Raw genomic sequence first — 26,180 nt, 5'->3', positions numbered from 1 at the left:
CTTCGCGGACGAAGATTTATGGAGGGGGTAAAAGTCCACGTCAGCTGCAGGCTCGTTTGTGGCTGACAAGTCCGATGCGGGACAGGCAGACACGGTTGCAGCGGCTGCAGGGGAAAAATGGTTGGTTGGGGTTGGGTGTTGGGTTTTTCCTCCTTTGCCTTTTGTCAGTGAGGTGGGCTCTGTGGTCTTCTTCAAAGGAGGTTGCTGCCCGCCAAACTGTGAGGCGCCAAGATGCACGGTTTGAGCCGAGATCAGCCCACTGGCGGTGGTCAATGTGGCAGGCACCAAGAGATTTCTTTAGGCAGTCCTTGTACCTTTTCTTTGGTGCACCTCTGTCACGGTGGCCAGTGGAGAGCTCGCCATATAACACGATCTTGGGAAGGCGAGGGACCTCCATTCTGGAGACGTGACCTGCCCAGCGCAGTTTGATCTTCAGCAGCATGGATTCGATGCTGTCGGCCTCTGCCATCTCGAGTACTTCGATGTTGAGGATGGAGCGGAGACAACGCTGGTGGAAGCGTTCTAGGAGCCGTAGGTGATGCCGGTAGAGGACCCATGATTCGGAGCCGAACAGGAGTGTGGGTATGACAACGGCTCTGTATACGCTTATTTTTGTGAGGTTTTTCAGTTGGTTGTTTTTCCAGACTCTTTTGTGTAGTCTTCCAAAGGCACTATTTGCCTTGGCGAGTCTGTTGTCTATCTCATTGTCGATCCTTGCATCTGATGAAATGGTGCAGCCGAGATAGGTAAACTGGTTGACCGTTTTGAGTTTTGTGTGCCCGATGGAGATGTGGGGGGGCTGGTAGTCATGGTGGGGAGCTGGCTGATGGAGGACCTCAGTTTTCTTCAGGCTGACTTCCAGGCCAAACACTTTGGCAGTTTCCGCAAAGCAGGACGTCAAGCGCTGAAGAGCTGGCTCTGAATGGGCAACTAAAGCGGCATCGTCTGCAAAGAGTAGTTCACGGACAAGTTTCTCATGTGTCTTGGTGTGAGCTATTAGTGAAAAGTTTAATGATACTTGCAACCTCACAAACTAATACCAATGCCAAGTATCCTTTGAGACAAAAAAGCCAGTTTTTCTTGCACTATGGTAACTGAATATTTATTTATATTTTGTATATATTATATCTTAATTTAATGTATTCTATAATTGTTTTCTTCGGTGGTTGTAAGTGTTGGACTGCAGCAAGCAAGAATTTCAGTGCATATGTATGATGTTTATGACAATAAACTCATCATTAATGGCCATTTCCAACCAAAGCATTTAATTGCCATCCACTGATATTCATTGCATTTTTAATAGAAGCCCCTTTTCCACTGCCATCCCGGTTTATTTGTTGTGCAGTGTCTCGGGATAAAGCCCCTTGTGCCATTTCCACTGGGCCACCCTTAACTGGGACACAACTCATCACCGGGTATCGGAGTATTCAATCTTCAACTAGAAATGGGTGGCTTTCTGCTATCCCTTTTCCACTGGTTTTCAGTGTCAGCTGACGTCGAGGATATGAGTAGGGGTCGAGGTGGTTAATCCCTCGTGTAAAATGACATCATATGTCACTGGCGTGCTGACCCTTTTCTTTTTCCAGTGGTCCTTGTCCCAATTAATTCCTGGGATAAGGTGCCAGTGGAAAAGGGGCTAAAGTCTCATACCATCTGCATGTTGTGTTCTCTATTGACCAGGAATTCTGCTGCATGAGCTACATAGATAACATAAGAAATAAAGTCATCTGGCCATAAGAGCTTGCTCTGCTCCACCAATCATCAAAATCATGGTTGATCTTTGACCTCTGCATCATTTATCATCCTTGATATTCCAGAAATCTTTTAGTCCCTGTTTTGAGCTAACTCAGTGAGTGAGCCACCACAACTCTCCAAAGTGGAGAATTCTGAAGGTTCAAATTCCTCTTGAGTGAAGAAATTTTCCTGATCAAAGTATTATTCTGACCCTGTGACTCTGGGTTTTGTTTGGGGGAAATCAACCTTCTTTCCAGCTTGTTGGACTTCTGCAATTTTCTTTGGAATACAGTCTCAGTAAACTTAATCTTTTCATATATCGACAATCCAGTAAATCTTCTCAGAACTTGTACAGGAAATACATTTTGCTTTAAGCTAAGGAGACAAAAACCACACAATAATCCAAATGCATTCTCATAAGGTGCTATATAATTGCACTAAGATTTTCTTAGTCCTATATTCAAGCCATCTTGTTATAAAGACCTACAAAGTTCTTGAACTTCAATCTGCCTGCTACAGCTGCATGCTTTTCAATGGTATGTGTGCATTCGCAAACATCCCTTTGAACGTCAATGTTCCCACCATTTAATAAATATTCCACTTTTCTATGTTATTTGTTGCCTTTTTACCCATTTTCAGCTTATCCATATCCCCTTCATCCTCATTTGCAATCTCACCTCAACTAACACCTAGTCAGCAAACTTGGAAATAAAACATTATGTTCCTTCAGATAAATCATTGATATAGATTGTGAAGAGTTGAGGTATAACCATTGATCCCTGTAATCCATCCTTGATTATAGCCTGTAGGGTGATGATGAAGTCATCATCACCCTGTACAAAAACAAAGGCGAGAAATCAGACTGCTCAAACTACAGGGGAATCACGCTGCTCTCCATTGCAGGCAAAATCTTCACTAGGATTCTCCAAAATAGAATAATACCTAGTGTCGCCGAGAATATTCTCCCAGAATCACAGTGCGGCTTTCGCGCAAAGAGAGGAACTACTGACATGGTCTTTGCCCTCAGACAGCTCCAAGAAAAGTGCAGAGAACAAAACAAAGGACTCTACATCACCTTTGTTGACCTCACCAAAGCCTTCGACACCGTGAGCAGGAAAGGGCTTTGGCAAATACTAGAGCGCCTCGGATGCCCCCCAAAGTTCCTCAACATGATTATCCAACTGCACGAAAACCAACAAGGTCGGGTCAGATACAGCAATGAGCTCTCTGAACCCTTCTCCATTAACAATGGCGTGAAGCAAGGCTGTATTCTCGCACCAACCCTCTTTTCAATCTTCTTCAGCATGATGCTGAACCAAGCCATGAAAGACCTCAACAATGAAGACGCTGTTTACATCCGGTACCGCACGGATGGCAGTCTCTTCAATCTGAGGCGCCTGCAAGCTCACACCAAGACACAAGAGCAACTTGTCCGTGAACTACTCTTTGCAGACGATGCCGCTTTAGTTGCCCATTCAGAGCCAGCTCTTCAGCGCTTGACGTCCTGTTTTGCGGAAACTGCCAAAATGTTTGGCCTGGAAGTCAGCCTGAAGAAAACGGAGGTCCTCCATCAGCCAGCTCCCCACCATGACTACCAGCCCCCCCACATCTCCATCGGGCACACAAAACTCAAAACGGTCAACCAGTTTACCTATCTCGGCTGCACCATTTCATCAGATGCAAGGATCGACAACGAGATAGACAACAGACTCTCCAAGGCAAATAGCGCCTTTGGAAGACTACACAAAAGAGTCTGGAAAAACAACCAACTGAAAAACCTCACAAAGATTAGCGTATACAGAGCCGTTGTCATACCCACTCTCCTGTTCGGCTCCGAATCATGGGTCCTCTACCGGCATCACCTACGGCTCCTAGAACGCTTCCACCAGCGTTGTCTCCGCTCCATCCTCAAAATTCATTGGAGCGACTTCATCCCTAACATCGAAGTACTCGAGATGGCAGAGGCCGACAGCATCGAGTCCACGCTGCTGAAGATCCAGCTGCGCTGGGTGGGTCACGTCTCCAGAATGGAGGACCATCGCCTTCCCAAGATCGTGTTATATGGCGAGCTCTCCACTGGCCACCGTGACAGAGGTGCACCAAAGAAGAGGTACAAGGACTGCCTAAAGAAATCTCTTGGTGCCTGCCACATTGACCACCGCCAGTGGGCTGATATCGCCTCAAACCGTGCATCTTGGCGCCTCACAGTTCGGCGGGCAGCAACCTCCTTTGAAGAAGACCGCAGAGCCCACCTCACTGACAAAAGACAAAGGAGGAAAAACCCAACACCCAACCCCAACCAACTAATTTTCCCCTGCAACCGCTGCAACCGTGTCTGCCTGTCCCGCATCGGACTTGTCAGCCACAATTGAGCCTGCAGCTGACGTGGACCTTTACCCCCTCCATAAATCTTCGTCCACGAAGCCAAGCCAAAGAAAAGAAAGATAGCCTGTAGATCTGAGAAGGATCCCTTTACTTCCGCTCTTTTCTTTGTCTGATTACAAATTTGTATCCATGTGAGAACTCTACGCCACTATCCTTATAATTCAGCATTTGGCTCACCAGCATCTCAGTTTCTGTGCTCCTTTGATACAAAGAACCTCTGTTCCTACACTCCCTGGAAACTTGCCATTCACTGGAATACTGTATGTATTATTTTATTGTGTAATGTTTTTTTAATCAAAAATGTATTGACTATTAATGAAAATAATCCAGAAAATCTGCTCGTTTGACACCATGACAATACTGAGCATTATGAATTAATGGAAATTTACTGTATATCACCCCACCATTCCAGATGTCCTAATCTTGTCGACCAACCTCCTGAAAGGTACTTTATTAGAAGGATTTTAGAAAATTCAAATGCACAACTGTTAGTTCTCTTATTTCATATACTAAAATAAAAACAGTAGATATACTAAGAACTTTTTTCCTTTCATAGATGAATGTTGACTTTGTTCCAACCTTTTGTTCTTCAGTCTAGATTCCAGAATTTTCTCTACCACTGTTGAAATTGGAGGTGCTTATCAAATCTACTGTCCTCTAATCCATAGGAATAATTCTAGAATTGATAGTACCCTGGAAGATGATAACTATAGCATGCCAACAGCCACTTCCCAAATTCTGAAATGTAAATTTTCAGGTCATTGGGATTTATCAGCTCTCAGTCAGAGTTTTGCTAGGATTACTCATGATAATATTAGTTCAATAGAGCAAAAGCCTGACCCAAGGCATTGACATCAAAACTGCATTTGAACAAAGAGTTTTAAGAAATGCTGCTTACCATTGAAGGTCAGTGGGCATTAAGATAATGTGGTTGAGGGCATACATCTACTTGTTGGATGTCAGTGGCCTTGGCTGATTGCATTGTGTTTGATTCTTTGGTTTACAACTCTTCAGCAAAAAGCAGACTGTTCCAAATAATCTAGTTTGCCTCAAATGACCATCTCCAGGGGACTAATCCCAACCCTCCCCTATCCTTGCCATAAATGGCAGTGTTCTTACTGACTCTCTACCACTTGCATTCTTGGGCTTGTACTGACCAGAAACTTTCTGGTACTAACTAGATAAATGCTGTAGCTAAGTACAAGTTGTAGTTTGTGTATCCTACCTCAAGCAACTCCCCTCTTATCACTTCAAAGGCCTCCCACATCTATGAAGTTCAAGGCCCAAGCATAATCCAAAACTGCACTTTCTTGATATCATCCAGGAAAAAAAATGCCAAATACTTTACTATAATCTCACTCTCCACAATAACTATTCATCATTTCCAACACTGGCTTGGTGTGGAGGGCTGATTGTACTGACCTTCAATAACCAGGACTCGTATGATGAATTGTAATAAGCCTTTAGATGGTGTATATCCTTGTCGCCCTCTTTTTCCCCTTCATGGAGCAGGTGTACAAGGTTGACAGTCTTTGACAGGAGGTGAAGCTGACATGAGACTTTTACCAAAAACTATGGCCTTTTAGTTTGTTTATTCCACACCCAGAGGTTTTTAAATCATTGTAAAATCAAAAGAAAATAGTTAAATGAAACCAGTTATTGTTCAAATCATATCAATGAACATAAAATCTGAGTATTCCCACTGAAGTGATCGAGATCTAACTGGCAAAGCTTTAAAGAAATTGATTCTTCCTCTTATTTCTTGAGTAATTACAGAAAGACTGGGTTCTTTACTGGACTTCACATAAACCAGCAAAAGATTCTTCCTAGCTGGCATGGCATTTGTCACTTACTTAGCCCACACTTGCAGGTTTCATATTTAGTTAATTGAGAACTTGGAGTAACCAATTGTTTTATTTGGAACTGCCAGCTACAGTCAACATAATTCAGATTGATGTTTTATTTTCCCTCTGAACTTCTGTGAATCAGTTCCTGTTTCTATCCTCACAAATGTTTCCTAACTTGGCATTTTCTACTTCCATATTAATTTTGAAATCTATAATATTTGGCTTTTGCAAATCCTAGAATCATTGTTAGTTTCTCTGTTCTGTCTATTTTAAAATATTTAAGGATCTCTATTTACTACAATCACAGACTTTTTTGTTTCAGAATTTCTAGCCATTTGTTTTCTTTGCATTTCATAACAAAAGAAAATCCACATTTCTCAAGGGAAAGAATAATTAAATTTTTAGTACAAATTATTTTCAACAATGTTACTTCAAACAATTGAACCAATTTGAGGAAAAACACAAGCTAGATCTCTGTTCTGGCCATACCCCAAACATGGTTAAATTACTCTTGGGAGATGAGCTGTAATACTGTCTAACAGATACTCTTCAGCAGAGCTGTTTCTTTAAAAAAGGAGCCACTTTTAAATCCAATGAACATGTTTTTAAAGCTGTCAGACTGGATTCTTAAAAATTAACATCTGATTACCCTAATTCAACACAAAGTAGTAAATGATTTTTTAAAATATATTTGGCATTAATTAATTCAAAATTTAAGTGTGTAATTGGTTTAAAAACTCATCATGCATAAAAATAATTTTAAGCTGTTAAACCATGCCTGTAATTTTAAAACTTATTTTAAGATAAATTAAATGTGCATTTTAAAAGTGGTGTTCGTATCCAGAAACTCAAAATAGATGGCCCTCTGAAAGAGGAATGATATATGTGGATAAGATTTGAAGTTTTCTAGTTTGAAAACCTAGGTAAATTTGTGAATACCTGCAGTAGGTATTGGGTATTTCTGAAATGTCTGTGAAATAAATGGGAGACATGAAAAGTAATGTGTTTTGGTGGTGGAAAATTTAAACAGTACCTGTGCAATGTGTGAAACTGCTAGAGAAACTCACCAGGTTATCCATGGGAAATAAAATGTTTCAGGCCTGAGCCCTTCTTCAGGAATCTCTTGGTTCCTGTGGCTGCTGCGTGACCGGAGTTTCTCCAGCACTTTTGTGTATTGCCCTGGACCCCAGCACCTGCAGATTTTTTTTTTGTTTAACATGCAATGCTTGTACTACGCTATTGAATCCCATATATTTGGAAAGACCAAACAATGCAATTGTTATTTCACAAGCATTGAATATTCACACATTTCTGTCACAAGTATTGTACATGTGAGAATCAGAAATTGGGGGTTTTGATGGGAATGTGGGGAGAATAAAATGAGTGATTTAAACAGGTGCTTGATGGTCAGCAAAGGGCCCGTTTGTGTCATGTGACTCAAAGTGCAACAAACATGGACACTAATTTTTAAAAAACATAGTCCCTAATCAAAAAGCATAAATCTCCACCCCTATCCCCACCCCCTACCCCCCACCCCCACCCCCACCCCCACCCCCCACCCCCTTGCTGTCTTAGTCAGCACTCCTTAATTTGCCTTTGTTTTGTTTGATTGTACATCTGCAAAGCATGGCAGGTTGATGTGCTATCAATAACTCCAAAGACTAGAAGTTACCTGACTAATGTGCCTTCTGTTTATGGTAATAAAAGCCTATCTCATGTGGCTGACCTGAGTCCCTAGCTTGTTCTGGGGGAGGGGTTATGGTGTTGCTGCCTTTATTAGGGGAATCAAGGGGGAGGAGCCACAGGTACAATCAGCAAGGGCTGGCCACTCATACATATGCAAACAGTATTAATAGTGGTTCCTACATTCACCTCCTCTTTTAAAAAGAAGTCTGTCGGGGTGAAGTGGGTTCCATGTCCATCACAAATTCAGTCTGTCCAGTGGACTTGTCCACTGTTGTGACTGTCATAGCTCAGCTGTTGACTCCTGGACGATCTGGTTGTTGTAGGGTGTCTGACGACTGAACTGAGAGAGTTGGGGTGGGGGAAGGGCATCATGGTTTGTTATGGGGTGGTGGATGTACTGGTTGGCCGCTGGAGTCCCAGGGTCTCCCATGCGTGTCAGGTACGGATGGGCACAGTGTCCTTGTGCCCATCTGGGTACGCCACATAGGTATATTGGGGGTTAGTGTGGAAGGGGTGGACCCTCTCAACCAGTGGTTCGGACTTGTGACTTTTCACGTGCTTCTGGAGCAGGACTGCCCCTAGGGACATCAACCAGAATAGAAGTGTGGTCCCTGACACAGACTTCCTGGGGAAGGGAAACAACCTTTCATATGGGGTGGCATTAGTGGCAGTGCACAGGAGGGATCTGATTGTGTGGAAACCTTCAGTGGACTTCTTGCCAGTGGGAGATGGGCAGGCCTTTTGACCTCAGGGCTAAGAGGATAGCCTTCCAGACAGTGGTGTTCTCCCTTTCTAACTGGCTGTTCCCTTGGGGGTTGTAGCTGGTGGTCCTGCTCGTGGTGATACCTCTGGTCTGCAGATATTGGCGTAGCTCATCATTAATGAAGGAGGACCCCGGTCACTATGAATATGGGGCATGTATCTGAACAGGGTGAAGAATTTGCCCAAGGCTTTACTGACGGTGGTAGTGGTCGTGTCCAGGCAGGGAATGGCAAATGTGAAATGTGAGTACTTATCAATGATGTTGAGGAAGTACACATTGTGGTTCAAAGTGAGCGGGACCCTTGTAATCCATGCTCAGGTGCTCAAGAGGAGTGGGTGGCCTTAATTTCGTGTGACCTATCCGGCTGGTAGAAGTGGGGTTTGCACTCTGCACATATCTGGCAGTTTCTGGTCATCATCCTGGTGTCCTCAACCGAATCGGGGAGGTTGCGGGCTTTGACAAAATGGTAGAACTTGGTGACCCTGGGGTGGCAGAGGTCATTATGGAGGGCTTATAAACAGTCTATCTGCGCACAAGCAAACGTCTCTCAAGACAGAGCATGCGAAGGCTCATTGAGCTTTCCAGGTCAGTACAAGATATCATAGTGGAGAGTTCGATTCTCCTCAGAATCTTATTGTTCTTGATTTTACTCCACTGCTTGTTATTGAACATAAAAGCGACCACACGTTAGTCAGCAGGTTAAATCGTTTGCCAGCAAAATAGTTCCTCCAGTGCCGTACCACCTCAATGATGGCCTGGGCCTCCTTCTGAATTGGAGGGTGCAGGAGAAAATTCCTACGGGTCTGCCCACCTGGTTAAGTGTGGCGGCCAGGGCAAAGTCAGATGCATTGCTCTCCACCTGGAACAAAATGGATTCGTCCACAGCATGCATCGCCTCCTTGGCAATATTGCCTTTGATGTGGTTGAAGGCATCACTGGCCTCTGCTGACAGGAAAGGAGGTGGCCTTTACAAGGGGGTGGGCCCTATCCTCATAGTTGGGGACCCACTGGGCATTATAGAAAAAACCCAATGGCTTTTCAGGCCCTTGAGGCTATGGGGAAGTGGGAGCTCCAACAGGAGGCACATGCGATCAGGATCATGGCCAATAACTCCATTCTCCACAATGCAGCTGAGTATAGCCAGGTGTGATGTGTGGAATACACATTTATTTTTGTTGTAGGTGAGGTTAAGACTTTTGGCTCTCTAGAGGAATTTCTGGAGGTTGTCTTGATGGCCATAAATAGTAACATTGTCAAGTTGGGATATATGGCCATTCGGTCCATCTCCTTCTGGAAGACAAAGACTCCATTGGTGACCCCAAAGGGAATCCTCAGAAAGTGGTAGAGACAGCTATCCACCTCGAATGCGGTGTATTGGCGGTCCTCCGGGTGGATAGGGAGCTGGTGGTATGCAGACTTTAAGTCACTGGTGGAAAATACCTGATATTCGGCAATTTGGTTTACCTTGTTGGCTATGCGCGCGAGGGGGTACATGTTCAGTTGCGTAAACCTGTTACTGATCTAACTGTAGTTGATAACCATTCAGTGTTTTTCCTCACTCTTAACCACTACTACCTGAGCTCTACAGGGGCTGGTACTAGGCTCAATGATCCCCTTGGTCAAAAGCCATCTCACTGATGATTTGATAAAGGCCATGTCTCCAGAACTGAATCGTCTGCTCTTCATGGCGATTGGCTTACAGGTGGAGGGGAAATCCGGAGAGAGTGGAGAGCCCGCAGGTCACATGGAGTGGGACGATTGTGGGTTGCTGGTTAAATGCATTTGGAGGGGAGGGCGGAGGGTTTAAAAACTGCGTGGGGGGGGGGGGAATGGGGCCCGTCATATTCCATGCTGACGCTCAAGGTGGCACTGAAAGTCCAAACCCAGTAGTACAGGCATCACAAGGAGTTTAAAATTTTTGTACTCTGCACCGTACATGGTCAGCTTCACTACGCAGCTGCCTTGGATCTCTGCCGAGTGGGACTTAAAGGCCATGGAGACTCTGTAACTCACTGTTCTTGCCACGAGAGAGTAATGTTGCACTATGTCGGGGTGGATGAAGTTCTCCGCACTCACACTATCAAACAGGTTGCTCGTCTCGTGCCAATTTACCTCTCTGTTCATCATTGACCTGACAAGCTGATGAGGGCTGCTTTGGTCAAGCGTGACTGAAGCCAGAGTAGTATCGCTGTCTGATCCGCTGCATTGGCTTGTGGTCTGGTAAGATGGCAGCATCCAAGATGGCAGCATCCAAGATGGCAGCATCCAAGATGGCAGCCCTCATAGCGCGCACGCTGTACTGTTATTGTTTGTCGGAAGTGAAGTCATCCAAGATGGCAGCCCCCACAGTGTGCATGTGGTGCTGCTTGGGTTAGAAGGTTGCTTGAATTTGCATATCTTCGCATAGTGTCCATTCTTCCTGCAGCTGAAACAGGCCACGTCCTTCATCAGGCAGCAGGAGTAGCATTTCAAATGCTCACTGGTAGCGGCGGCCATTGTCAGTTCAGGGTGTGGGCGGCCTTCAATCCAGCATGATGAGACCCACGTTCCCCATGTTATCGGTTGAGAAAGAGTCCACGTTGCTGAGGGCTCCTTCCAGAGTTTCAGCTAGTTCGATGGCTTTCAGCAGTTTTAGCTCACCCTGTTCTAGTAGTTTCTGGTGAATGTAATGCGATCTGATGCCTGCTATACAGGAATCTCAGATCAGCTTCTCTGTGTATTCTTCTGCTGATGTGGCCTTGCAGCAGCAGGCCCATCCAAGGACTCACAGGAGGTGATCATCAATCAACTCCCTGAGGCTAGGACATGCCTGACATAAACTCCATTCACCTGGGCCAGGTACTGGCCTTTCGGAATGTCCATTGCTTCGGTGAATGTCTTCCCGTCTCTGACCTTTGGATAAATGTAGTGCCTGACCCGTGAGGACAGTAAATGCACCTTGTCTGCTTCAGATTAGATAATCTCAGTGAAGGCCTGCAGAAACACGTTGAAGCAGCGTAGCCAAAGTTCGAACTTGTCGGACGCTTCCGGTAATTTTGGGTCAATTTCCATTCTCTCTGGTCTCAGCAACTTGTCCATTCAAAAAAAATTAAGCTAATAAAATCGATGCGCTATCAATGACTCCAAAGACGAGAAGTTACCTGACTGATAGGCTTTTATTAACATAAACAGAAGGCATGTCTCATGTTGCTGACCCAAGCTTGTACTGGAGGGGGGGCTATGTCATTGCCACCTTTATTAGGGTGATCAAGGGAAGGAGACACAGGTACAATCAACAAGGGGCAGGCCAGCCATATATGTACAAACAGTATTAACAGTGGTTCCACCACAAAAATTTCTTGCATTAAAGTGTAAAAACAAGAGCTGGTGAGATTAATTTGTTTATTTCCTACAAATCATGATTTAGTTTTTCAATGTCCATGCTCTGAAATTGTGCACTGCTTCATACCTTGTTGCTCGAAATTACATGGTGGAAAGTGATAAAAATGTAGTGGGGTGAGCATGTTTGCACTTCAGCACACTGTCACTACCCATCCTCCATTTCTATTCAAATCAACATATCATTAAATATGTAATATCTGAAATTGGTAGGAAAACATGACCAACTGAATCAGAAAAGAATAAATCTCAGAAGTGAGAATCTCCAATCCCATTTTATTTACCATGGCTTTGTCTCACTGAACAGTTTTTGCATATGTTGGCAGCAGTGGGTGTTAGTTGTCCATCAAGTATATTACATGACTAACATCCATCAACCCACCCCTCACCTTTCACCAGCCTCTTCCCTGGTGCCAACTGAATCTGCAATTTTAGAGACTTATTCAATTTTCTGCCACAAAAAGGAAAGTTATATCTCCATCCACTGGCAGCCAATTTCATTGCTTTTAAATTTAGGAAATTTAATCTTCCTACAAGATTAGAAAATAGTACTTGAATTCATTAGAAGGTGCAGAGATAACAGAATTAGCAACAAATTAGAATTTATACAAAAATTACAAACAGCAGTAGAATTGCTATTAAAGACATTGAGTACCCAGCAAACCTACAGCCAGTAGTCACCCTCTCCTTTCCTTAATTACTTGAGTAATAAGAATTGGGTACCACAGCAGAGCAAAAATATCAGTAAGATTAAATGTGATACGGAATGAAATAACCAGTACCTATAAAATTATTGCAGAGATGAATCACAATGCCATCCCAAGAATTCAATTAAACTATTTCATTCAGAGATTTACGAGCAAAAATGCTCATTATTCCTGAGAACACATGACCTAGCAGAAGGAATCTCTCATCCTGTTCCCTTTTTTTCCCAGCATAATGGCTGATCTAATCTGGCATTCAACTCTACTTTTCTATCTGTTCTTCATAACCCTTGACTCTTCTATGGAACAAAAATTATCTGAGCCTTGAAAATATTTGGTCCTATCGCCCCCACAGTTCTCTGGGTTAGAGATTCCCAAAGAATCACAAACTTCGGAAGGAGCAAGAGACAAACTCTTGTTCTATAACTGTGCCCTTGTTCCTAATTAGCCCCACAAAGAGAAACATCCTCTCAAAATCTGACAGGTCACTGGATTTATACAGCAGTACCAGCATGAACTCTTCTCAATTTACCCCTAGATCATCCTTGTCATCCCAGGAGCCAATCAATAAAGCTTCCCTAATCTAGCACCAATTAAAGTCTATCCTTTCATAAATAATGAGATAACAATAACTGTCTACTAATTATCTGCTGTACCTGCAAGTTAAGTTTTTATTTCATTTACACAATATTCATAATACAAGAAATAATCAACTTATGAAAATGTCACTGTTAGCTATGGCAATTATATATTAAACCTTGTACAACTTCTCAATTCATTGGAAGAATAACATATCAATATTTCTAACAATGAGGTCCTAGTTAATTCCACACATTGTCACATTAGCACATCTGCTTATGGCTTCATGAACTGCTAAATTGAGCTCACCTGCAAATTAAAACAACATCTTTCATTCTGCTTGACACCCTCCAATCAGACATCATAAATATTGACTTTTTCATTTTCTGTTAATTCCCCTCCCTGGTCTTTCTCTTTCCATCATCCATCTATCTCACTTCCTCTGACTCCCCTTCCCTTACTTCTTTCAGAGAACTTTCCTTCTTAGCCCTCTGCCCTATCACTTTTTAGCTTCTTTTCTACCCTTCCACCTGTATCCATCTATTAGCCTGTACTACTCTCCTTCCTACCCTCACCTTTTTATTCAGGGTTCTGCCTGATTTCACCATTCTTAATGAAGGGCTCAGGCTTGAAAGGCTGACTGCCTTTTACTTCCTCCTGTGAATGCTGTGTGACTTGCTGAGTTTCTCCAGCACTTTTGTGTACTGCACAGGCCCCAGTATCTGCAGATCTTGTTCGCCTTATTTTTTTATTCATTAGCTTGCTAGCCAATTCAATGGATAATTATGAATCAAATTCATTGTTGTAGACCTAAAGTTACACTTAGGCCAACATGGGTTTAGGAGGCAGAATTTCTTCCCTGAAAGACATTTTTGACAATCTCTTACTTCATGTTATGATCTTGCTAACTGAAGTTTTTTGATTAAATTTCATATTGATTTCTTAATTGAATTTAAATTCCCTTGCTGCAGTGATGGGATTTGAGCACTTATCTTGGGATTGTTAGTCGATGACCCCTGATACTTCAATATTGCACAAAGATACTGAAATGGTACTGTACTTAGGGCAAGAATTTGGCATCCATAAAAAATTGTACATTGTAAGGAAAGGTTAATAAATTAAGCCTTGCTACTTTAGCTGGTTATGTCTAAATTATGTTAAATTTTTGAAAAATATGCTTTGTTTATTTAAAGAGCCACTTTGATTTTTAAAATTCAATTGAAAATCCTGCAGATTTGGAGAGGATAGTTGTTCTTCCCTGGTCTGGACCAAACTAGTTTCAAGTCTCTTTTACTGAAGAAAATCACTTGGCTGCACTAATATAAGAAAATTGGAGATGAGTTGTCAATACTGTTTCTGACATTGAACAGCATATGCCAGAAATGAATAATTAGTCTGAAATAATATTTCAAACAATTTGTTGCAACTGATTTCTTTACAGTGGCATTAATTCCGATATTAAAAAAAAATGTTTGAAATTCACTGAATAAAAGGTCTTAACAAGTATTTTATGCTGTCCTCTGAAGATTGGAAGGCTTAGTATGACCACCCCATAGTGAACTGAGATTTAGTGGGGAAATACTGAACCTTTCATTTGGGTGTTCCATTTTGCTGGAAATTAAAAATCAATTGGCAGGAAAGAAAGAAAAATACCACCACTTACTGAAATAACCATGAATAGAAGGTATCAATAGAATCATAGAAATACTTAATATCCCAACCATGACATGAAAATATAGACAACCAAAATTGATGAATTAATTTTTTTTAAATACCGTAGGCTATTTGGATGAAAGAAATAGTAATTTTGTTGTGAACTTTTAATCGTCAAGGATTTATAATGATGCCAGTTGTTTAGGTTGAATGCTCTGCTTCTGGGTGTTATTTTTTAATAGAAATATTAACATTTTCATTATACAATTTTGTGTTACCCAAGGATTTTGGTCTAATTTGAGCCACTGAAAATTAAAAAACTCTTTTTCATCTAAACGATTGCAGTGCAAAGGCTTTTCAAATACATTTGCACCACAATTATGATTTATTCTTGAAGAAATCTCCTCAGTTTAATCCCTTTATTAAATTAGAGCAGGGAAGAGCCACTTGTCAATGCAATTATGAAGAAGGCACACAAATGGCTATATTTAGATAAGAAATTTGGTATGTCATTAAAGACTCATGCATATTTCTACACGTGTACCATGGAGAGCATTCTGACTGATTGCATCACTGTCTGGTATGAAAGGCACAGGACAGGAATAGGCTACAAAGGGTTGTAAACTCAGCCAGCGCCATCATGGGCATTAACCTTCCCTCCACTAATGACATATTTAAGAGGTGGTGCCTCAAGAAAGCATTTATCATCAAGGACCCTCACCACCCAGGTCCTGCCCTTTTCTCATTGTTACCATCAGGGAGGAGGTACAGGATCCTGAAGACACACACTCAACGTTACAAAAACAGCTTCTCCTCCTCTGCCATCAGATTTATGAATGGACAATGAACCTATGTTCACTACCTCGCTCTTTCTCTTTTTTGCACATAATCTTTTAAATCTTTTATTTACATAATTGTAACATTATAGAAATTTTCCACCTTGTTTTGCATCGTGCTGCTGCCACAAAACCACAAATTTCTTCTTTATGACAATAAACCTGATTCTGAGAGATCATGCCAATAGGTCCTCTGGTCCAATTCATCCATGCCAACCAAGATGCCTCCTGAGCTAGTTCCATTTGGCTAATATTCCTCTAGTTATTTCCTATCCATTTACTTGTCCAAATGTCTTTTAAGAATTGTAATTGTACTCCCTCTTCTACCTCCTCTGCCAGCTTGTCACATATACCCTCCACTCACTGTGGGGAAAAAAACTTGCCTTTTATGTCCTCTTTAATTCTTTCCCCTCTCATCTTTAAACTTTGCCCTCTAGTTTTAGACTCTCCTTCCATGGGGGGGGGGGGGTAAAATAGTAGATTCACCGACCGGCCTGAAGTTCCCTAGATTGCCCTTGTTTCACTTTTTTAAATAAACACACAATATTAGCCACCTTCCAGTGATTCAGTATCACATATATGACTTAGGAAAAACAAAAATCTGTTCCAGAGCCCCTGCAATTTCTTCTGTGACTTCCTGCTATATTCTAGGGTACATTAGGTCAGGCCCTGGCATTTATCCACTTACATGAACCTCAATTTCATCTCTCATCTCATCCCATATCCTGCAGGTTTTCTTACCACCCACTTTGCAATTTAAAATAGACAATTAACCATATCCTTGGGAGGGAAGCCAAAGCATCCAAGGGTCACAGAGGATGTTAAAATTATACACAGAATTCTTTTTGGATCCAGATTGAACCTCAATACCTGGAGATGTAAGGCAAAAGTGATAACTGCTGTGCCCTTGTGTTACCCCAAAAATATTAATATGGCAACAATTTTCCTGGTGTGTTTAGATTTTTTTTCTCAAGAGCTGCATAGAAAATTTATAACTTATCGTTGAGTCTCTGTCTATTTGAATTATAATCTTCCTTTATGTTGGCTTGTATTTCCTTTGTACACTGTCAGATGAGTGGTATTTGTTATTAGTTCTATAGATTTAGCAACTGGATTATGACATCCAAAGTTTGTTTAAATCATCATATTAAATTTAGTGCCTTTTTTTTGCAGATTGAATTGATGGATGTTTTCATTAGAAAGGTTAAAATCTTAAGATCAGAGTAGCATTCATGCACAAGTAACATTCTCATGTTTATCTTCCATGGAAAGTAGCATGTGTTTTATTTTAGTCACTTTCTGACTGTAAATAGTTCAAGAATTTATTTTATAGTTTTCTTTTCATGATGTAATTTTCTTTTTCATTTGTGCCTCCTGTGGCTTAGAGTTATTAGTAGCATTCAGTCTTTCCAGTGAAAAGATAAGTCAATGCTTTATTTAAACTTGAGCACATAATCTGGACTGATGCATTGCTGTCCTGACTGAGGTACCACCTTTTGGATGCAATGTGCAGTGAACTGAGATTCACTCATGGTGTGTAATTCTGATGGCTGGCTCCACCTCCCAGCTCCACCCTCATCTACCCATATATAACCCTGGTTTCCCGCCTAAACCCTGAGCCCTTTTGAAGATTACTGTAAGACCCTACCCTCAGTTATTAGCTAATAAAAGCATATGTTCTCCTTCCAGTCGTGAGACCTTTTATTCACGCCTCAATTTTATTATCTTATTCCCTTGAAGATGGAAGCGCTGCTCAAGCCAGGTATGTTGCTGATAGACCCTCTGTTCCCCGACGTGGCTGAGGAGTTTACATACTGTTTAGACTGCTTTCAGGCCTACCTGAATGCGACCAGAGACGTCTTTCTTCCACACTGATGAACTTTTTTCCAGGGTAGGAACGAAAGGGTATGCAGTCATCAGGGACTGCACTACATATGATGCTACCATCAAAGCTTTGAAGGCTCAGTACCTGAAATCACAAAACGAGGTCCTAGCAAGGCATCGACTTGCTCTACCTTGCCAACGGCAGGAGAGACCATCGATGATTACCTGTGGGAACTGGGGACGCTTGTCAAGAAGTGCAGGTACGAAACGGCTACAGGTCATGGTCGTGAGGAAGAACAGATCCGGGACACTCTAGTCGTAGGGGTCTGCTCAAGGTACATGAGGCAGTGACTGCTCGAGTCGGGTAAAAAGGACCTAGCTAGCCACGTCGCTGGAACAGGCCAAGCTCGAGAATGACGACCTTGAAGCTAATGAGCTCGCTCACCCAGGTGACCCCTTCCAAGAACCGGCTGGTCCCGCTATCCCAGCCCTAATAGCTGCCACTTCCCGTGCTAGGGAATGCTTTTTCTACTGCAAGAGCTAGCACCCCTGATCTTGTTGCCTGGCTAAAGACTCAGTTTGCTCCAGCTGTGGCAAGAAAGTGAGGGTTTGCTGTGCGGGGGGAAATCTGGAGAAGACCACAACCTGCATCGCTCCCAGATCCAATTCCAGCCCTAAGCTGTCTGCCTCAAATTTGCCTGAACCCACTTGCTGCGATGCATGCCGAAGGAGGGTGATTGTGAGATAAACGGTATGAAAAGGCTCACGGCAATCATCATCAGAGGATGAAGGAGGGCGGCCATCTTGCTGTGCCATAAATTCAACACCATCTTATCCACAGCAACCCAGGACAGTGGGGGCACTCGAGGGAGGAGTACAGAGTCTCTGGAGTCCTAGCCTCTGATCCTAGATCAGGACAGACCTCACCAGCTTATCAACTCCATAGTGACTGTTAAGGTAACTCCACTAAATGTCTAATTGACACAGGCTCTACTGAAAGCTTCATAGACTCACAGACTGTACAAGAATACAACCTAAAAATGATTCCTTCCAATTATCATATATTCCATGTGCCTCATTTGCACTCGACTTGTATTCAAGAACATTGTACAGTACATTTATAGTTGTGAATTGTGTGTGCTCCGGTGCTGTAGGGACTGGACTTTAAAGTGTGACCTTGGAGTATTCTGGTCCCCTCCCCCCTATAACAGTTTGGAATGGAGGGGTTCTAAAATCAGAACCCACATACAGCCTCTCCACACTGAATATCAACCCCCCCTTCCCCCACCTTGCTTCCCGATTCTGTCCTGTTATGAGCCCAGAGGACCCATAAACCCAGCAGCAGCAGTAGATATTTACCAAGACAAATGGTTACTTAAATAAAAGTTGCTTTTCATTATCTTTAAACATGAAAACAGAATCAAACTTTAACTTATCTATTATTAACTTAACTTAATCTAACTTAACCCCCTTATAATTCTAAGCGCAGATGTATGTAATGTGTGTGTAAGTTCAGAAAAGTTCTTTGGTTCACAGTCCAATCTGACTTCAAGTTCACTGGTTGCAGGCAATTCTTATACTGACCACAGAATTTAACATGTATAAAGTTCACCAGGCTTTAGTGCTTGAAAGGTAAATGATTACCGCTCAGGAAGGTTCTTGTTGGTTTTCAGAGAGAAATGTGTGGTTGTAGGACATCCACAACTGATATACTTCCATCAGTCACCTCAGTGTCTTGTTGATGAAACTTGCCCCCTTAGGGTTCTCCAGATGATGACCTCTTTCTTTCAGGTCATCACAGAGTTCCTTTTTGTTTCACTTATTACAAGTGAAACATTAGACAGCCAGTCCTCTCTTGCATGAAACAAGGGCTGTGACTAGCCCATCTTCCACCCTGGGGCTTCTTGCCAGCTTTTCCTGTTTCAGTTCCAGCTGCTCTTGCTGGCTGAAACACAGACAGAGTGATCTCTGCTTCTCTCAGTTGCAGAGAGGGAGAGGGAAAGCCCTGACATCTGTTGCTTTGGTAAACAACAACAATCTAGTCTCTTGAGCACTCTTCAAAGCTCTTGCAAAAAGGTGTGAGAAGCCACTATGTCTAGCATAGCTCCAGTATTTCAAATAAAATCTGTTTTAAAGTGTTTGCATGTGACATACTCCAACAAACCTTTCCCAATTTATCTCTCAAAAACATTTCTATATACTCTGTCACAGTTCCCAGACTGTAAAACTATTGCTACCAAGAGCAGGAGGTACAGCACAGCAGATCGAGACTTTATAAAGTCTGAGATTTAACGTCTACTCAATGAAGGTATCATCAAACCTAGCACTAGCCTGTGGAGGTGATGGTAAGAGGAAAGCAAGTTCAGGCTAGTAATTGACTATAACCAAATTATTAATCGGTACACGCTCCTGGACCCTTACCCCTTCCTCGAATTGTGGACATGGTGAATGATATTGCGCAGTATCGGGTCTATTCGACCATTGACCTGAAAGCTGCTTATCACCAGCTGCCAATCCGTTCCGAGGACCGTCCATGCACAGCATTTAAGGCTATCGGTCGTCTCTATCAATTCCTGAGGGTCCCTTTTGGTATTATTTACGGAGTTTCGATCTTCCAGAGACAGATAGACTGAATAGTTGATGAGTATGGGTTTAAGACTGCCTTCCCCTATCTCAATAACATTACCATCTGTAGCCACACCCTGGAGGACCATGATGCCAACCTTCAGAGTTTTCTCCATGCAGCGAAAGCCCTGAATCTCACTTATAACTCTAGTAAGTGTGTGTTCAGGACTAAATGTCTGTCTATCCTTGGCTACGTGGTGGAGAATGACATGTCGGCCCTGACCCCAATAGGATGCTTCCCCTGTTAGAGTTCCCTGTTGCTAGGATCACAAAGGCTTTGAGTAGTTACCTGGGGTTTTTCTCATATAATGCTTAGTGGATCCCTCAATATGCTGATAAGGTTCAACCTCTCTTAAAAGCCACTTCTTTTCCCCTCTCGGCTGAAGACCAAATAGCTTTTAGCTACCTCCAAAACCACATTGCAAAAGCCGCCATGCACACGGTGGAAGAGAATGTACCTTTCCAGGTGAAAAGCGACACTTCGGATTTGGCCCTGGCCACTTCCCTCAACCAGGCAGGCAGGCCAATTGCATTTTTTTTCTCAGTTATTGCAAGGCCATGAGCTTTGAAACCCCTTTATGGAAAAGGAGGCTCAAGCCATTATAGAAGCCGTGAGGCACTGGAGGCACTACCTGGCTGGTAGGAAATTTATGCTCCTCACTGACCAGCGCTCTGTCACATTTATGTTTAACAGCATCAAGAGGGGCAAAATCAAAAATGACAAAATTTCTAGGTGGAGAATCGAGCTCTCCATCTACAATTATGACATCGCCTATCGGACAGGAGTCCTTTGTGACCCTCCAGATCCATTATGCAGAGGAAGCTGTGCCTCTGCACACACTGGTCAACTGCGGTCTCTACATAATGAACTCTGCCATCCAGGGGTTACCTGCATGCCCTACTCCAAGGAAGATGTCAAGGAAATAACTAGTTTTGCCAGGTCCGTGCAGAGTACAAGCCGCACTTCTATCGCCCTGCAAAAGGGCAGTTGATTAAATCATTGAAGCCCTTCAAATGGCTCAGTGTTGAATTTAAGGGACCTCTCCCCTCCACGAATGGGAACACTTCCTCTTTATCATTGATGAGTACTTCCACTTCATGTTCGCCAGCCCGTGTCCAGACGGGTCCACTTCATCAGTCATAAAGGCCCTAGATTCTATTTTCACCCTATTCAGGTATCCCAGCTATATTCATAGCGACTGGGGCTCATCTTTTATGAGTGAAGAGCTACGTCAGTACCTGCTGACAAGGGGCATCACATCCAGCAAGACTACTAGCTACAACCCCCGGGGAAATGGGGAGGTTGAAGAGGAAAACTCCACGGTCTGGAAGGCTGTTAAACTGGCCCTCAAGTCAGGAGGCCTTCTATACTCACACTGGCAGGAAGTTATTCCTATGGTGCTCCTTTCCATCCGATCATTACTATGTACAGTGACCAACGCTACTCCTCATGAACTGGTTCATGAACAGGATCCCCAGATCACTTACATTTGTAAATAGCTGTATATATTTTTTAATTTATTTCCGATCAATGTTCTCTGTCTTCATCCACAGATCCTAAATTCTACAGGAAGGGGTGAATGCAATGAACTGAGTTTCACTGGTGGTGTGTTATACTGATAGCTGGCTCCGCCCCATCTACCCCTATATAACCCTGGTTTCCTGCCTAAACCCTGAGCTCTTCTGAAGACCACTGTCAGACCCTACCCTCAGTTATAAGCTAATAAAAGTACATGTTCTCCTTCCAGTCGTGAGAGCTTTTATTTCAAGCTGAAACATTGTCTTTCTCCAAGGAGGATGGAGAAAATCTTTTGTCACTATTTTCAAAGAGCCTGAGAGCTGCACATAGGGTTGTGGCCAATGTGTAACCAATTCAAATTTTAAAAAATCACCTGGTCATTATCACGTAGCTATTTAAAGGACTCTGCTGTAACTAGATTGACCGCCATCTATCCTACATTACCATCAAATGTGCAATACAAATGCAATTCTTTTGCTTTTTTTAATTGACTCTCCTGTGGAATCTGTTTAGTTTTTGTCCAGAAAATGTGGATTTTTTATGCTTTCCATCCTTTTGTGCAGCTGTTTTTTATATTTGTACTGTTTCTGCCTGACTAAATTCTTATATGCTGCTTTTGCTTAAGCATAGTATAATGAAGCCTATAAAATGCTCTGCATAACTTTGGGTGTGTGTATATATACAGTATGTAACATTCTCTGGAGTGTAATTGTAGTTTATTTACTCCATCTCTTGAGTATAATATCATTTACTGTTCAGTTCTTTTGCAGTGGTGTTGAATGCCTGATTATTTCTTGAACCTTTTCCTCTTGAGAAATACCCTATAGTTGCTTTTTCTTTTTTATTGGAAAGAAGTGAAAGCTCTGTCACAAGACTGTATTAGTTCTGTGTTGTTTTTACAAAAGACCAGCTTTTGTGAATATAACAGGCTGTGTTCTGAATCATAATGTAGCTTGGGAATGTGAAAACTCTTTTTGTGCTATCAAATGACTTCAGGTGCCTTTGTCAATACTGGTTAAATCTCCAGTCATTTCAAATATCTGTATGTGAATTAACTATTTTACAATTTCACACAAGAACATTGTAGTGTTCTATTCCCCAATTTGTTTTCGAAATTTATTTCTCTGAATACATTTACTGTGGCTGCCCATATTCAGATTCTGCTATTTTTGAATTTGAACATGGGTAAGAGTACTGTAATTCAGACTTGTGGTTACAACAAAGTAGCTTGCAAGATTACAAAAAGTAGCTTTCAAGTTTGCGACCAGATGTGGCCATTGGAAAGTAGATAGAGTTATTGTTACAGTAGTAGGTTGCATTGTGAATATGGTTTCATTTTTCACAATGTTGTAAAGATGAATAACATTAAAACAGGAGATGCAAATCAAATTTCTTTTGCCTACCACATTCTCATTGCAATGGCATTGAACCACTGGGAAAAGTATACAAAGAATGACCCCTTTTGGATAATATTTTGGAAAATCAGAATGTTTGAAGTATTTATATCCCCATCACAGCCTCTGTGCCAGCTGCAATTGCTTGACCCTCCCAGTACAGCCTACTTTTCCCAATTTAGGATCAATGGCAAGAATGTGTTAATTTCACTTTTCAGTATTTTATTGATTTGGGTATCTTTTTTAGCCAGACTGCATTGTTGATCAAATCTCTCTTCTTGCCAAGCATCAATAAAAGCCATGTTATTAGTTTCAGTTGGTCAGGCAGCATCCATAAAGAGAAATGGTCCATCAATTGTTTTAAGTCGGTACATCTCCATAAAGAGAAAAGTTGAAATGTTAATTATTTTTCTCTCCATGCATGCTGCCTTAACCCACTGAGTCTCTCCATTGTTAATACAGGATTCCAGCACCTGGAATTCTTGTGTTTCTCTATAATTTTGTTAACTGACCTCTGAAATATAGCAGTAAAGATCAGCAAACATCAAAGATGATGACCTGCTTTTAACACTGCATCAACCTGCATTTGTTGGAGCCAACTCAGTGCACTCCAAGAAATGTTTATTCAGTAATAAAATCTGCAAATAATCCTGTTGTAACCAGCATCCATTTTGTGTTCTAGTTACCATTTCAAGTGATGCACAACAATTGCAATATTTAACGATGTGAACATTGTCAACATTAAAGATTCCCCAGTAATTTTATATCTAGTTAATATGTGTATATATTCTAAACCAAATAGTAGCTTTCTTCGTAATCGAGTATAGTTTAGGAATGTGGTCAGCAAATATTTGTCCACATTGCTTGATTATAATTTGATCTACGCAACAAATTCAGAATTAGTTTCTTGAAGATTTCGTGTGGAAGCCGTTATTAATGATGAAACGTGTGAAATCCAGGTTTTCTAGTGCTTCACAGGCATGAGTCTGTGAAAGAACTGGTGGATGCTAGTTTACTGCCACATATATGCCCTTGGAGTCGAATCTGGAGTGAGTTAATGGAAATTTGGGGAGAATAAAATGGGGCATAAATGGGTCCTTGATGGTTGGCACAGTCTTGAAGGTGGACAACCGCCACCTTGGTACCCCTTCCCCCTTCTTGGTGCCTGCCTCCCCTTGTTTTTTGACCATTAAATGTCTCTGGGGGTGAAAAATATAGAATCCTAGCTTTGTAACTCTGGATATTGCTTATTCAGACAACTGAACGTGTATTTCTGTAAACCTAGTTAAGGTGAAATGAATGGTTTTTATCACGATCAAATATTCGGTCAATTTTGTCCATGTATTCTTGCATATTCTTTACTTTTATCAGTCAAAGCATATTCAATATAATATGTCTCTGGACCATTGAATGCAGAAGTGAAATAGATAAAACAAGCATTTGTCAGTGTTTTCTCCACCCATTTAGAACCATAGAACACTACATCACAGAAACAGGCCTCTTCAGTCCTAGTCTGTGCTGAACTATTTTTTTTGGCCTAGTCCAACTGGCCTGCACCCAGTCCATAGCCCTCCATTCCTCTCCCATCCATGCAACTGTTCAAATTTTCTTAAATGTTGAAATTGAGACCGCATTCACCACCTCAGCTGGCAGCTCGTACCACACTTCTACCACTCTCTGTGTGAAGAAATTCCCCCTCGTGTTAACCCTTAACTTTTCCCCTTTCACCGTTAACCCATGTCCTCTGGTTTGTATCTCACCTACCCTCACTGGAAAAGGCTGATCTACATTTACTCTGTCTATCCCCCTCATAATTTTAAATACCTCTATCAAATCTCCCCTCATTCTTCTACATTCCATGGAATAAAGTCCTAACCTGTTTAACCTTTCCCTGTAACTCAGTTCATGAAGTCTGGTCAACATCCTAGTAAACCTTCTCTGCACTCTTTCTATCTTTTTGATACCTTTCCTGTAGTTAAGTGACCAAAACTGCACACAATACTCCAAATTTGGCCTCACCAATATCTTGTACAACTTTACATCCCAATTCCTGTACTTAATACTTTGATTTATGAAAACCAATATGCCAAAAGCTCACTTTACAACTATATCCATCTGTGATGCCACTTTCAGGGAATTGTGCATCTGTATTCCCAGCTCCCTCTATTCTACCGCACTCCTCAGAGCCCTACCATTCCCCATGTATGTCCTTTCTTGGTTTGGCCTTCCAAAATGCAACACCTCAAGACTTGTCTGCATTAAATTCCATTTGCCATTTTTCAATCCATTTTTCTAACTGGACCAGATGCCTTTGCAATCTTTGAAAGTCTTCCTCACTGTCCACAGCATCTTCAATCTTAGTTCTGCAAACTTGTTCATCCAATTTACCACATTATCATCCAGATCATTGATATCAATGAAAAACAACAATGATCCCAGCATTGATACACGAGGCACACCACTAGTAAAAGGACCCTAGTCTGAGAAGTAATCATCCACCACTACTCTCTGGCTTCTGCCATCCAGACATTGTCGAATCCAGATACTACTTCAGCATGAATACCTAGCTTCTGAACCTTCCTGTCTAACATCCCATGTGGGACTTTGTCAAGGGCCTTACTAAAGTCCATGTAGACAACATCCACAGCCTTTCCTTCATCAATGTTCCTGGTAACCTCAAAAAAACTACAAGATTTGGTTAAACATGGCCTAGCCACGTTGACTATCCCTAATCAGTTTCTAGCTATCCAAATAATTGTACATTCGATCTCTTGGAACACCTTCCAATAATTTACCTACTACTGATGTGAGGCTCACTAGCCTATAATTTCTAGGGTTCCTTTTGGAGCCTTTTTTAAACAACGGAAAAACATGAGCTACCCTCCAATCCTCCAGCACCTCACCCATGGCTAAGGAGATTTTAAATATTTCTGCCAGAGATCCTGGAATTTCTACACTAACCTCACCAAGGTCCGAAGAAATATCTCGTCAGGCCCGGGGATTTATCCATCTTTATTTGCTTTAAGACAGCAAGCACCTACTTCTCTTTAATCTGTATAGGTTTATTAACCTCACTGCTTATTTTCCTTACTTCCCACAATTCTGTGCCTGTTTCTGAGTGAATACTGATGAAAAAAAATTAAGATCTCCCCCATCTCTTTTGGCTCCATACAGTTGACCACTCTGATCTTGAGGGAGACCTATTTTGTCCCTTATTATCCTTTTGCTCTTAACATGCCTGTAGAAACCCTTA

The 26,180-nt window shown here is 42.0% G+C and overlaps 1 protein-coding gene and 1 long non-coding RNA gene across 5 annotated transcripts in view; one reads left to right on the top strand and one right to left on the bottom strand.

Annotated features, from left to right (window-relative positions):
• Positions 1-26,180, top strand: part of wasf1 (WASP family member 1) — a 125,858-nt gene that overhangs the window by 19,956 nt on the left and 79,722 nt on the right. The gene's annotated exons all lie outside the window — the stretch shown is intronic.
• On the bottom strand, positions 1,733-20,680 carry LOC138735547 (uncharacterized). Its single transcript, XR_011339759.1, has 3 exons — positions 20,473-20,680; positions 17,405-17,534; positions 1,733-2,109 (listed from the first exon to the last, which is right to left on the bottom strand). It is a non-coding gene; the product is annotated as an uncharacterized lncRNA (long non-coding RNA).

The sequence above is a fragment of the Narcine bancroftii genome, chromosome 6 (genome assembly GCF_036971445.1).
Source record: "Narcine bancroftii isolate sNarBan1 chromosome 6, sNarBan1.hap1, whole genome shotgun sequence".
NCBI classification, from domain to species: domain Eukaryota; kingdom Metazoa; phylum Chordata; class Chondrichthyes; order Torpediniformes; family Narcinidae; genus Narcine; species Narcine bancroftii.
This window is presented reverse-complemented; position numbering and strand designations above follow the sequence as displayed.